The 12954-nt window shown below is 51.7% G+C and overlaps 1 protein-coding gene and 1 long non-coding RNA gene across 2 annotated transcripts in view; one reads left to right on the forward strand and one right to left on the reverse strand.

Moving 5' to 3' along the window:
* The window catches only part of LOC135307549 (serine/threonine-protein kinase PAK 1-like), a 437852-nt gene that overhangs the window by 241527 nt on the left and 183371 nt on the right, over positions 1-12954 (reverse strand). The gene's annotated exons all lie outside the window — the stretch shown is intronic.
* The window catches only part of LOC135307053 (uncharacterized), a 36502-nt gene continuing 30281 nt past the window's right edge, over positions 6734-12954 (forward strand). The window contains exon 1 of the long non-coding RNA XR_010367794.1: positions 6734-7048. This is a non-coding gene — a long non-coding RNA (uncharacterized LOC135307053). The remainder of the gene's footprint in view (positions 7049-12954) is intronic.

Below are 12954 nucleotides of genomic sequence, written 5' to 3' on the forward strand. Positions count from 1 at the left end.
TGAGCAAGGGGCAGGCTTGGAGAGGGACTGACATGCAATGGGAGGAGGAACAGTGAACAAAAGGGCAGGTCTTTGGAGAGATGGACAAGTGGGGCAAAACCAACATCACAGGGGGGAAAGGAGCAACCCATTGCTAATAAAATATGCTATAACAATAGAAAATAAGGGGAGGGGTATAAAACTGACTGCTAGGACTGAATTACAGTCAAAAATTTTGTTATATTTCTCCAATTACTGTATCATGAAAGAAAACCAAGCAAATTAAATGTTGCAGCAATTTTAATGAAGTAGCTGAAAAGTATATGAAATTGAATCCACTCAAAATATTGACAATATAATTTGGTTATGATAAGGGATAATTTGGTTCTTATAATAGCGCATAAGGAAAAATAACCGTGCGGGGTACACGGGGGGTACGGAGGGCAGGGCTTGACCCCTGTCCCCTCACATACAAATTGCCAAGCCTAAAATTCTCCTTTTTACACTGTACATCATCACCATCTCTTCCCATTTTCAATTTGTCACACTTGTATCTCCACCTTCATTATCACTTTTACCACGCATGCTCCACCATTTTTTAGGTGGTTGCAGTGTTCTTTGGGGTCGTCTCTGATGAAGGCCTCTCCTCTTCCTCGATGTCCTTTGATTCACCTTTTGGATTACACATGCACACCAAGCTGGTATAATGTAAGCCAAAGCTAATATCATACAAGCCAATACTATGTTCTAGCATCAAAGCAATAAATCTCCTATAATTAACATTTTCCTGGATGTCCAACCAAACTTTCCTCTCTTCTAACTAAATTCAGTAATACTTATCTCTTTTTTCTTCCTGTTCTGAACATCTGCAGGAGAAGGGGGGGAGCCCCTCCTCTCCCTTTCTTCCTTGGCATTACACCTTCTAACGGTTTTACTGTTTCCAAATATTAATTATTATATCAATATTGATTACTTTATAATTTTATCAGCAGGAATCACACCTATTTATTACAACATGAACTGCAATGGAGAAGCTCTGAGTCAAGGCTCGGATGAGCTCTTCAAATAATTTCCTGGCAGAAACAGATAGCCAAACTTGCCCTTATCCCATGCAAACAGAGGGTTCCAAAAATAGCAACACCTTCCGAGGCCCTTCTGGGCATCGGGAACACGTGTTGTGGTGCCGGCTGCATCTGTGGGAGCAATGGGGAGTGTGAGCCCGTGCTGTGCTGCACTGCTGAGCTGGCAGCACGGTGGATATGGGCAGGACGTTCTCTGTTTCCCCCAGAGCTGGGGCCTGCAGGCACCTTGCCGGCCCTTGGCACAGGCTGTGCCAGCCAACAAAGCCCAGCAGGCCGGGAGGAGAGCCCGGGGGCAGCGCAGCTGCTTGGTCAGTGGCTGCTGCCAGGGACACGGGCCAAAGCCATCCCTGAGCAGCCACTGCCAGCCCTGGCCCTCCCTGCCCCGTGACAGCTCCCCCAGCCCCAGGGGACAGGCTATCAAAAAGTCCACAGCCAGCAAAGAGTTTGTCCCAGGAATTGTGTGCTGCTTTTCCTTCCTGCAGTTGGTCCCAGAAACATCCATCAGACTGCTGTAAATGCCCACACATGGTCTGATCAACCCCTATGCTTTTCCAGTCTGCTCTCTGAAATTCTGCAACAAATCCACCAATAAATTCCAGGTTACCTCTGTTTATTGCACACTACAGTTTCCTTCATTTTTTCCGAATAGCTGGAAGTTTCTATATATAGCAATGCCCTTGAGGATCTCTGATTCTTTTCAGTATTTTTTTTTTTCTATTCAGACATATGAAACAGCCTTATTGGTTTTTATTTTGGCAGGTCTGTTTTTTTTTCTTTGCATGATGGTTTACTTATTACCTATATGTAAACTTGTTATTATTTATGGTTATTCATTCCCCAAGTAATTATTTTCACAATCTGTCATTCACTTCCTAGTTAATGTTCCATACATGAACAACTTGGACTCTCTTTTTATAGGAATATAAAGATCTCAGAAAGCTGAATTTTTTATTTTGATGACACTCTTTCTGCCCACTCCCACCTAAAACGGTGATTCCTTTTGAAACATATCTGAGGACATGTGGAGTTTTTGGGAAATGCTTAGCTTAACCTGGGTATTGGATTATTATTTTCAGTGCTATAAACCTACATTGCTTCAAGGTTCACACCACGGTCCTGATTTGTGGCTCACTGCATGGATGACTGACTGAATTAAAACAATGTTTGTGAGGCAGCTGAAGAGCTTAGACCTCAGAGATTAAAATTCCTAGGAGGAGGAGGAGAAAGAAGAAAGGATAAAATCCTGATTCAAAGGGTTTTTTCTCACTTCTAGTATGCCAGAAGTATGGTAGACTACACCTGTCTTCGGATGTCATTTAGTTACAGAACAACTCTCTACAGTGCCAGACTCCAGGAGAAATGACTCAACACTTTGCCTCCCAATGCATCAGCTTTAATTCTAGTGAGAGGTAGCCTTAATTACAGTCCAATTAGAGCAAATCAACAAAGCAGTCTAGCCATTGTGAGAGTGGCAAGAGGAATTTGCTTGTGAACACATGAATATGTCCCACACAGTAATGAACAAAATTTGCCTTGACTTGGAAGAAAGTAGACAAGGAGCAATGCAGTATTTGGGTTTTATCCAGGGATAAATGGGGCAAGAAGCTGTAACAACTTAACCTGTTTTACAGAACACAAGTACTGATACGGCCAATAATGAACCCACATGAAGGGATCTTCAGGACATTCCTTTATTTCTCTAACCAGGAATGGGCAGCAAAATGCTGGCATTTATCTGAACTGGAAGCCGTGCTGCTCTCCTTTTTCTCCTTGAGCACACTGTTATTTGCAGACTTCACTGCCCAGCCCATCAATCCTCTCGTGGCCAATTGCTAAATGGCACAAGTACCAAAATACAGGTGCCAGCATAATCAGCCCAGCACTAATGCAGCACTGCTTTGATGGTGCACAGGAGCACAGAATGGCTTGGCTTGGAAGGGACATTTAAAGGCCATCTAGTCCCAATGGCCTGCAGTGAGCAGGGACACCTTGAACTAGGTCAGGTTGCTCAGAGCAGGAGTTTGAATGTCTGCAGGGATGGATGTCCAGCTCTCTGGGCAACCTGTGCCAGGTTTTCATAACAAACAGTGTAAAAAATGTGTTTCTTTCATCTAGTCTGAATTTACCATCTTTTAGATTAAAACCATTCCCCCTCGGTTTGGTCACAAAAGACTCTACTAAAAATTCTGTCCCATCTGTTTACAAGCGCTCAGAAGGCCCTGAAAGGCAGCAATCAGGTGTCCCTGGAGTCTTCTCTCTTCCAGGCTGAACACTGTCAGCTCTCCCAGCCTGTCTCCAAAGAAGAAGGGCTCCAGCCCTCAGAGCATTTTGTCCCTCCTCTGGACTAGATCCAACATGTCCATGTCCTTCCTGCCTTGGGGACCCAGAGCAGGATGCAGTACTCTGTCGTGGTAGAGACCGAGACACTACAAACCAACACACTCCATTTCCAGAAGGCTTCAAACCCTGTTTTTATTCTAGCCTGCATGCTTTTTCTGCATTCTTAAAAAGCTCTTATGTTTACACTTTATTCATTGGTCACGAGAGACAAGCAAAATGCTCAATGGAATAGGCCATTGCAGGTTTCTCTTATTTATCTTTCTTTCTTGGTTTTCATGTCAAAAACATTGGTAGGAAATTCTTTCAGGGGTAAACATGGATCTTGTTATCAAACTTCTTGATGGCTCACAGAAATCACTATAAAACCCCTTCCAGAGTACTCCCAGTAGGGTCTTACCTGAGCAGAGGTGGGGAATCACCTCCTTCAACCTGCTGGGCACTCTCCTTTGGATGCACATGGCTGGCTCATGTCCAGCCTCTCATCTGGCTGCAACACCAAGTCCTTCTCAGCAGGGCTGCTCTGCATCTCTTCATGCCCCAACCAGTGAGATCAGCTGAGCTGGGACTGTGTCACAGCCCTTGGGCAGAGCAGCTGGGCAGGATGAGCTCCCTTCCGAAGAAGGCAGATCCAGCTCCAAAAACAATTCCACCCTGGCCTTGAGGTCACAGAAGGCTCTGAGATCACAGAGGCGCCAGAGCCCCGTGGTTGCACAGCAGCACTAGGAGCCAGCAGTCAGTCCCTGAGCACAACTGTTGCGGCGGCAGCAGCAGCGGTGGCAGCAGCGGTGCTGACATTGGGACAGCGGTGTCGGGACAGCAGTGGCAGCAAGAGCTGCGGGACTGGCAGAGGGCAAGGCACCATGGCCCTTGCTCTGCGCCTCTTCCTCCTGCTCCTCCTGGCCGTGGCCCTGTCTACCAGGGCTGCCCAGGCTGCTCCGCTGCAAGCGCGGCGAGCAGGTGAGCCGGCAGCCTGGCTGCCCTTTCCCGGGACAGCGCTCCCTGCTCCCGGGAAGCGCTGGGGATGGTTTTGCACAGGGCTTTAGGGAGGGTTTCCTGTGTGGGAGTGAGAGAGCCCCCATGGTCCCTGGGCTCCTCCAGCCACCCATCCAGGGATGTTGCACAGGGCCTGCAAAGAGGTTGGAGAGTGACCAGGAGCCAGCCCAGAGCTCCCCAGGCCCCTGTGCAGCTTTGGCCTTGTCCACTGACATCTGGCAGCCAAGGCCTTACCCGACCCCCTTACAGTGCCCAGTTCTCTATGGGAGAGGGGAATCCCAGCACACCATGGAAATGGGTCTGATCAGATTTGTGCTCCCCTCTAGATGAGCATACTAGGAAGGCTTCTTCAGCAGCTTGGCTTAATGAAGATTTCCAGGGTCTTAACCCTCCAGCAGGTATGTTGTCAATGTTGCTAAAAGAATAATCATTGAGAACCTGGCAGGAAGCAGGTGACAGGAGCTTCTGTGGCTGTTGAATTACAGGTGTGTCTGCAGGAAAGACTTTTCAGGCTCCTTTCCTGGTTGCTGCACACAAGCCCCGCTCCCATGGCAGGGGTGAGTAGTGTGTGCCTGCTGACCCCACAGGCTGAGCCCTGGTTCTGTGGGATCCATTCACCTGAAATGCAAATACTTCTCTTAAGGTCCTCCGAGAGGGAGGAACAAACCTAGAGGAGACAGCAAGTCCCTGGAGGCATCCAAACAGATGGACAGGATCTGGAGTGACCTGGAGAGACAACGTGGTGGGTGCATTTCCCTCATGCTTCCCCTGGGACTCAGTAGCCGGGGGCTTTGGCTGTACATCTGGACATGCTGTGCCCGGCACAGCAGGAAGGGATCCATGGCAGCCTCGCTGCCCCATGCTGCTGCTGCTGCTTTGACGCGCTGCAGGGCTGTTTCCCAGTCTGGCCTGGCTGCAGCTTCTGCCCAGCCTCTGCAGGAAGGCATTTGGCATCAGCTGCCAGGGAGCCCAAACTGCACCATGGCCCACCCTGAGATCCCCTGCACTTTCCCAGTCTGTGAGCGCATCTGGAGGGGCAGCTCTTTGGAGGAGGCAGGGCCCTGGTCTTTCTCCTTAATCTTATCCATTACTTAGACAAGCATTGCCTCCTGAGGATGCCACATTCCCATTGGGAAACAACCCCACCTAATTCACCTGTCCTTTTTCCTTTCTGCAGACATGGAAGGAGAGCCTGTGCTGAAGGCTGAGTTTCCCAGAGGAAGCAGTGGCTCCATGGTAGCCTCTGCTGCAGGAAGGGAGGCGATGCCAGGCACAGGCCCAGGAGGTAATTGCTGTGCCTCTGGGCCTGAGCCCTGCTGAGGCTTCAGCTGCCCTCTCTGCTGCTTGGCAGTGCAGGCACGCAGCATTACCTGACCCCCTTGCAGTGCTCGGTTCCCTATACAAGGGGATCCCAGCACAGCATGGAACAGTTCCCATCTCTGCTCCTTTCTAGATTGGGAACGTGACTTCCATCACTGGGAAACGCTGTTAAAGCACAGTTTAAGGATGTTGGAGCTTGGTGATGGTAGGTTTTCAGCAACACTTTGCTAACAGAGCAATCATTGTCCAAGTGTAATCATTGTCCAGAGTAATATTCCTCTGTCATTTCCCTTGAGATCCTCTGAAGTTTGATGGATTGTGGAAATCCTAGCCTCCAAATTTCTACTCTTGTACCCTACAGTGATCCCACAGGATTGCTGGCAGTGGGAGGAAGGAGCATTTATCTGTCCATCTTCCTCCCGTGTGCAATGCCAGTGTGTCCTTCCATGTGCTCTGTGCAGCCAGGGAGAAGAGCAGAGAGGGAAGGGGCCGGGCCCAGGGCTGTGCCCCGGGGCTGAGCCTTTGGCAGCTCCTTTGCCAGCCCCAAGGAGCCTGAGCTGCTCCTGCTGCCACTGCCAAGCCCTGGCCCTGCCCGGGTCTGGGTTTAGAGCTGCTGGCAGCTCCAGGGAGTCCTTTCTGCCCACACAGCCCCCCAAGGGGCCCCTTCCATCCCAGTGTGGGGCCACTGCAGGCACGAGGTCCCCCTGCTCCTGAGTGGGAGGCAGAGCTGAGGGAGTGCTTTGGAGGGCACCAGTCAGCCAGGTGCCCTCACTGCCACTCAGGCCTGAAGGAGAATCTTCAGCAGGGTCACAGCAGCTCTTCTGTCCTGCCGTTCTTTGCAGCTAACCCGGTTGGTGAAAGTGATCTGGCTTCCCAACCCACGTCCAGGACTGAGCCTCGGGGAGATGCTGAGGGTAGGTCAAGGCCTTTCCCCTGGAAGAGGTGCCAGCTCAAGAGCCCAAAGCTTGGCCAAGGAGGCAGCGCTGCAGGTGCCAGCACAGAACCATGCACGTGTGTCCTCTTGCCCTGCACAATCCCCTCATGATTTCTGCTCAGCACTGGCAGCTGTCTGGGGAAGGGAGGGCCCTGGCCCAGACACAAAAGCCCAGATACTTTGTAAATCTTTTCCCAATTTTTGATAAGCATGCTGCCTTGAAGATGCCAGCAAAGGAATGGGGAATTGTTCCATCTGATCCAACTGTCCTTTTTTGTTTCTCAAGTGATGGACCAAAAGGCAGGGCTGAAGGAGGTGTTTCCCCAAGGAAGCAGGGGCTCACTGGCAGCCCCTGCTGCAGGAAGGAAGACGATGGCAGACAGGGGCACAGGCACAGCAGGTAATTGCTATGCCGGGCTCAGCCCTGGCCGGGGCTGTGTGGCAGCAGCTCTTCCCCCAGGGCCTGCCCTTGCCCAGCCCGGCAGCAGCCAAAGCTGGAGGCGCCTCGGCTTCCAGGCCTCTGGAGCTGGTTCAGAGCCCCGGGGAAACGGGACTGCTGCAGCAGCGTCCCTGGCGCTGCAGCTGCTGCGGAGCTGGCCCTGAGTGCCCAGAGGCCCAAGGCACAGGAGCAGCCCCGAGCGGGAGCCCTGCCGCCAGCCCAGGGCCAGAGCCAGCCCTGGCTCCCGACTGGGCAGGGGCTGCGCTGGGTCCTGACAGGGTCTGAGCCTGTCCCCTGGGGCTGGGGGAGCTGTCACGGGGCAGGGAGGGCCAGGGCTGGCAGTGGCTGCTCAGGGATGGCTTTGGCCCGTGTCCCTGGCAGCAGCCACTGCCCATGCAGCTGCGCTTCCCCGGGCTCTCCTCCCGGCCTGCTGGGCTTTGTTGGCTGGCACAGCCTGTGCCAAGGGCCGGCAAGGTGCCTGCAGGCCCCAGCTCTGGGGGAAACAGAGAACTTCCTGCCCGTATCCACCGTGCTGCCAGCTCAGCAGTGCAGCACAGCACGGGCTCACTCTCCCCACGGATCTTGTAGAGGTTCACAGCAAGACAGGAACACATGCCCTGCTTCCACTTTGATGAATCCCAATGATTTTCTGCTTGCAGGACGGGCACAAGCAGAGCATGATAGGTATAGCAGAGCCTCTGTTCACTGTGTCACTTGCCATGGCCTCTTTCACAGTTGTATCTTTCTCCCTTCATATGTCCTGCCAAACACTTAAGGGAGAACTGGACTTCTAATTGCATGGCACATCTCCAGGCCCATGCCTGATGTCCCTGTGCCAGCTGCTTTAGCAGCTTGTTGCTGTGCAGATGCTGCCTCCAGCCAGACAAGGTCCTCTCCCCCTGAAGGCACTGGCCCTGCTCTCTGGCCCCTACTGAAGGTGGGCAGGGCTTGGCCCAGCTCTTCTCTTGCACTAAAGAGATGGAGCTGTCACCCCAGTGTCCGGGTGGTAGCAGCAGCAAAGCCCAGCCAGGATCAGCACTGGCTGAGCTGCGTGCCCAGGGGCAGCTGGGGATGGGCACGGTGTGGGCAGGCAGGAGCCAGGCAGGGGCTGCTGTGACCAGTGGCGGGTCCCCGGAGAGGATGGGGCAGCCCATGCTGAGCGTCCCTGGGCTGAGGGACCTTTCCTTCCCTGGGACCATCTGGGCCTGGACCTCCTCCAATGGCATGCCCAGGAAAAGAGGGAAGCCATCAAGAGCCTGTGAGTTACGCAGGGATGGGCTGCAGCTTCCTCCCTCCTTGGTTAGCGGGCGGATTAAAAGAGGCCTCTAGGGTTTGTGGCAAACAGGAGTGGGCAAACAGGGCCATGGCATGTCTCTGAGAGACAATTCACGAGGCAGTGTGCACAGGCAGGGCAAGCAGGCAGGGTTGCAGGTTTTCTTGCTAGGAAGGTTTACTGTGTGTTGTTTGCAGTGTTTCTGTTGGTTGCTTGGTTTTGGGGTTTCTGGTAGTAGTGGTTTTTACGCAATTGAAAACTGTAGTTAGTACAAGTGCATGTAACTAGATGGAACCCTCCAAAAAGGATGTGTCTGTCCTGACCCATTCCTGTGCAGAGTGTTTGAGCTTAGCAGTGGTTTCAGGGGGCAGTGCGGAGAAAAGCTGCCTGCGGTGTGAACAGGTGAATGATCTCCTTTCACTGGTGGCCGAGCTTAGGGAGGAAGTTTAAAGACTAAGGAGTATCAGGGAAAGTGAAAGGGAAATAGATTGGTGGAGTTCAGCCCTTCCATCTTTACGGAAGGCCCAGCAAGAGTCACAGGACTCCTATGCCGCACACTGTCAGGCAAGAGAAGGACACCTGGTAGATGAAGGGGAGTGGAAATGGTCCCTGCACGGGGAGGTTATGATAAAAATTCCTCCCGACCCCCATCCCCTAGCCATGGGCCACTTCAGAATAGGTATGACCCCCTGGATCTAAAGAGTCGGCCAAATGATTAAGAAGAAAATTATCTGTCCGGAGAGCCTCCTAATTATGATTAATCTGTATACAAGGATTGCCACCTCTAACATCAAAAAGGAAAGAATGGTAATCGTGGTGGGTGACTCCCTTCTGAGGGGAACAGAGGGCCCCATGTCAAGGGGATCCACCCCACAGAGAGCTCTGCTGCCTCCCTGGGGCCCAGGTGCAGGATATTCCTGAGGGACTTCCTGGGCTCATTCAGTCCTCTGATTATTATCCACTGTTGAAACTCCAGGCTGGAAGTGATGAGATTGAGGAGTGTCAGGACCATTGAAAGGGACTTTAGGGCACAGGGACAAGTGGTTGATAGGACAGGGACACAGGTAGTCTTTTCCTCAGTCCCTTTGCTGGCTGAGAAAAATGGTGAAAGTAATAGGAGAGCTCATATCATCAACAAGTGGCTCAAGGGCTGGTGTCATTGGCAGAATTTTGGATTCTTTGATTATGGCGCAGCTTTTATGGCACCTGGCCTGCTGGAACCAGATGGGCTCCAGCTCTCTGTTAAGGGCAGAAGGTTTTTAGCTGATGAGCTTGCAGAACTTGTTGAGAGGGCTTTAAAGTAGGTTTGAAGAGGGAACGGGATGCAGCTGGGCTGTCTGGAAGCAGGCCCAAGGGTGGTAAGCCTGAGTTAGGGATGAAATCAGCAGCCCAGCTGAGGTGCATGGATAGCAGTGCACACAGCATGGGTAACAAACAGCAAGAGCTGGAGGCCATGGTCCAGCAGCAGAGCTGTGATGTCATTGCCATCACAGAAATGTGGTGGGATGCCTCACATGGCTGGAGCACTACACTGGATGGCTACGAGCTCTTCAGGAGAGACAGGAAAGGGAGAAGAGGTGGAGACGTGGCTCTTTTTATATTAGAGAGGCTTTGGACACCATGGATATTGAAACTAATGATGATGAAGTGGAATGCCTATGGATGAGAATGAGGGGTAAGGCCAACAAGGCTGACATCCTACTGGGAGTCTGTCATCATCCACCCAACCAGGAAGAAGTGGTGGACAACTCATTCTATAAACAGCTAGAGGATGTTTCAGGATCATCAGCCCTTGTTCTTGTAGGTGACTTCAACTTGCCAGACATCTGCTGGGAACTTAATACAACAGAAGAAAAAGCAGCCCAGGAAATTTGTAGAGAGTGTGGAGGACAAGTGTTGGTTGCAGCAGGTGGGTGAGCCCAGCAGGGGAGGGACTATGTTAGATCTGCTGTTTGCAGATAGAGGTGGGCTGGGGGGACATGTGGTGGCTGGAGGCCGCTTGGGGCATAGTGATCATGAAATGATGGAATTTGTTGCATTGTAAGCTGATCTGTAGTCAGCATTAATCAAGTTCTAAGAAGCAGTCCAGCTCAGCTCCATGAACTAGCCTCTGTGTTTGACTGACAGAAGCTCACATCCAATGGGAACTCTCCTAGGATGCAGACATTGTCTTGGTTCAGAGTCTGGGGGCACACAGATAGACCAATGAGCTGTCTCGGCCCAGAAAATTTAGGTGGGCTATAAAAGAACACTCCGGACAATAAACAAGGCTGTTTTTCTGAGGAAACACGAGTGGTCTGTCTTATGTCTCAGACAGGGGAACACCAATGTATGAAGAATTCTTGGTATTTTGTGAAAACAGGAGGAACATCAAGAAGACTTCTACACATGACTTTCAGAGGGCAGACTTTGGCCTGTTTAGGAGACTTCTTCAGAGAGTTCCTTGGCAAGCAGCCCTTAAAAACCAAGGAGTCCAGGAAAGGTGGGCATGCTTCAAAACAGAGATCTACAGGGCACAGGAACAGTCTGTCTCTGGGTGCCAAAAGATGAGTCAATGAGGCAAACGCCCAGCCTGGATGGGCAAGGAGGTTTTGGAGGAATTTAGGAATAAAAAGAGGATGTATCATCTTTGGAAGGAGGATCAAGTCTCTCAGGAAGATTTAAAGGAGCTGCTAGAGCATGTAGGAAAAAAAAAATTAGGGAGGCCAAAGCTCAGTTTGAACTTAAAATGGTGACTTCTGTAAGGGATAATAAAAAAATGTATTTACAAATATATCACCGATAAAAGGAAGGGTAAGACCAACCTTTGTTCTTTCTTAGATGTGGGAGGGAACTTAGGAACTGCAGATGAGGACAAGGCAGAGGCACTGAACACCTTCTTTGCCTCAGTCTTTAGTAGGAAGACGACTTGTCCTCAGGACAAGTGTCCTGCTGGGCTGGTAGATGGTGTCAGGGAGCAGAATGGGCCCCCTGTTAGCCAAGAGGAGGCAGCCAGAGAACTGCTGAGCTGCTTGGATGTTCCTAAATGTATGGGGCCAGATGGGATCCACCCCAGGGTGATGAGGGAGCTGGCAGATGAGCTGGTGAAGCCGCTCTCCATCATTTACCAACAGTCCTGGCTCACTGGTGAGGTTCCAGATGACTGGAAGCTGGCCAATGTGACGCCCATGTACAACAAGGGTGGGAAGGAGGATCCTTGTAATTATAGGCCAGTCAGTCTGACCTCAGTACCCAGTAAGGTGATGTAACAGTTTATACTGAGTCATCACACGGCACTTACAGGATGGCCAGGGTATCAGACCCAGCCAGCAGGGGTTTAGGAGGGGTACGTCGTGTCTGACCAACCTGATCTCCTTTTATGAGCAAGTGACCTGCCTGATGGATGCAGGAAAGGCTGTGGATGTGTCTATTTGGACTGCAGAAAGGCCTTTGCACTGTCTTCCACAGCACGCTCCTGGAAAAGCTGCAGCCCAGGGCCGGGAGAGGAACACTCTTTGCTGGGCTCAGAACTGGCTGGATGGCTGGCCCAGAGAGGGCTGGTGAACGGTGCTGCACCCAGCTGGCAGCCAGTCACCAGTGGTGTCCCTCCGGGCTCTGTGCTGGGGCCAGCTCTGATCAATGGTTTTATTGACAACATGGATGAGGGGATTGAGTTTTTCATTAGCAAATCTGCAGACAACACTAAGCTGGGAGAGTGTGTTGATTTGTTGGAAGGTAGGAGGGCTCTGCAGGGAGACCTGGAATGGTTGGAGCGATGGGCAGAGTCCAGTGGGATGAAGCTCAGTAGGTGCAAGTGCCCAGTGCTGCACTTTGGCCACAAGAAGCACCTGCAGTGTTCTAGGCTGGGGATAGTGTGGCTGGACAGTGGCCAGGCAGAAAGGGACCTGGGGGCACTGGTCACAGCCAGCTGAACATGAGCCAGCAGTGTGGCCTGGTGGCCAAGGAGGCCAATGGCTCCTGGCCTGTGTCAGGAACAGCGTGGCCAGCAGGAGCAGGGAGGTCATTCTGTCCCTGTTCTTGGCACTGGTGAGGCCGCACCTCGAGTGCTGTGTCCAGTTCTGGGCCATCAGTTTGGGAAGGACATTGAGTCGCTCGAGCACATCCAGAGGGGGCAACGAGGATGGTGAGGGGCTGGGAGCACAAGCCCTGGTGAGGAATGACTGAGGGAGCTGGGGGTGTTTACCCTGGAGAAAAGGAGACTCCGAAGTGACCTTAATCACTCCACAGCTCCCTGAATGGTTGTTGTAGTCAGGTGGGGTTGGTTTCTTTCTCCAGACAGCACTGACAGAACCAGAGGACACAGTCTCAAGCTGCATCAAGGGAAATGTAGGTTGGATATCATGAAAATATTTTCCACAGCAAGAGTGATAAAATTCTGGAATGGCCTGCCAGGGGAGGTGGTGGAGACACCATCCCTGGATGGGTTTAAATAAGACTGAATGTGGCACTCGGTGCCATGGTTTAGTTGTGGTGTTGGGACATGGGTTGGACTGGATGATCTTGAAGGTCTCTTCCAACCTGGTCATTCTGTGAATTCTGTATGAATACTGAGCATCTCCAGGGACACAGCCTGACCTGCAATGTCAGTAGGCGA

The sequence above is a fragment of the Passer domesticus genome, chromosome 9 (genome assembly GCF_036417665.1).
Source record: "Passer domesticus isolate bPasDom1 chromosome 9, bPasDom1.hap1, whole genome shotgun sequence".
NCBI lineage: Eukaryota > Metazoa > Chordata > Aves > Passeriformes > Passeridae > Passer > Passer domesticus.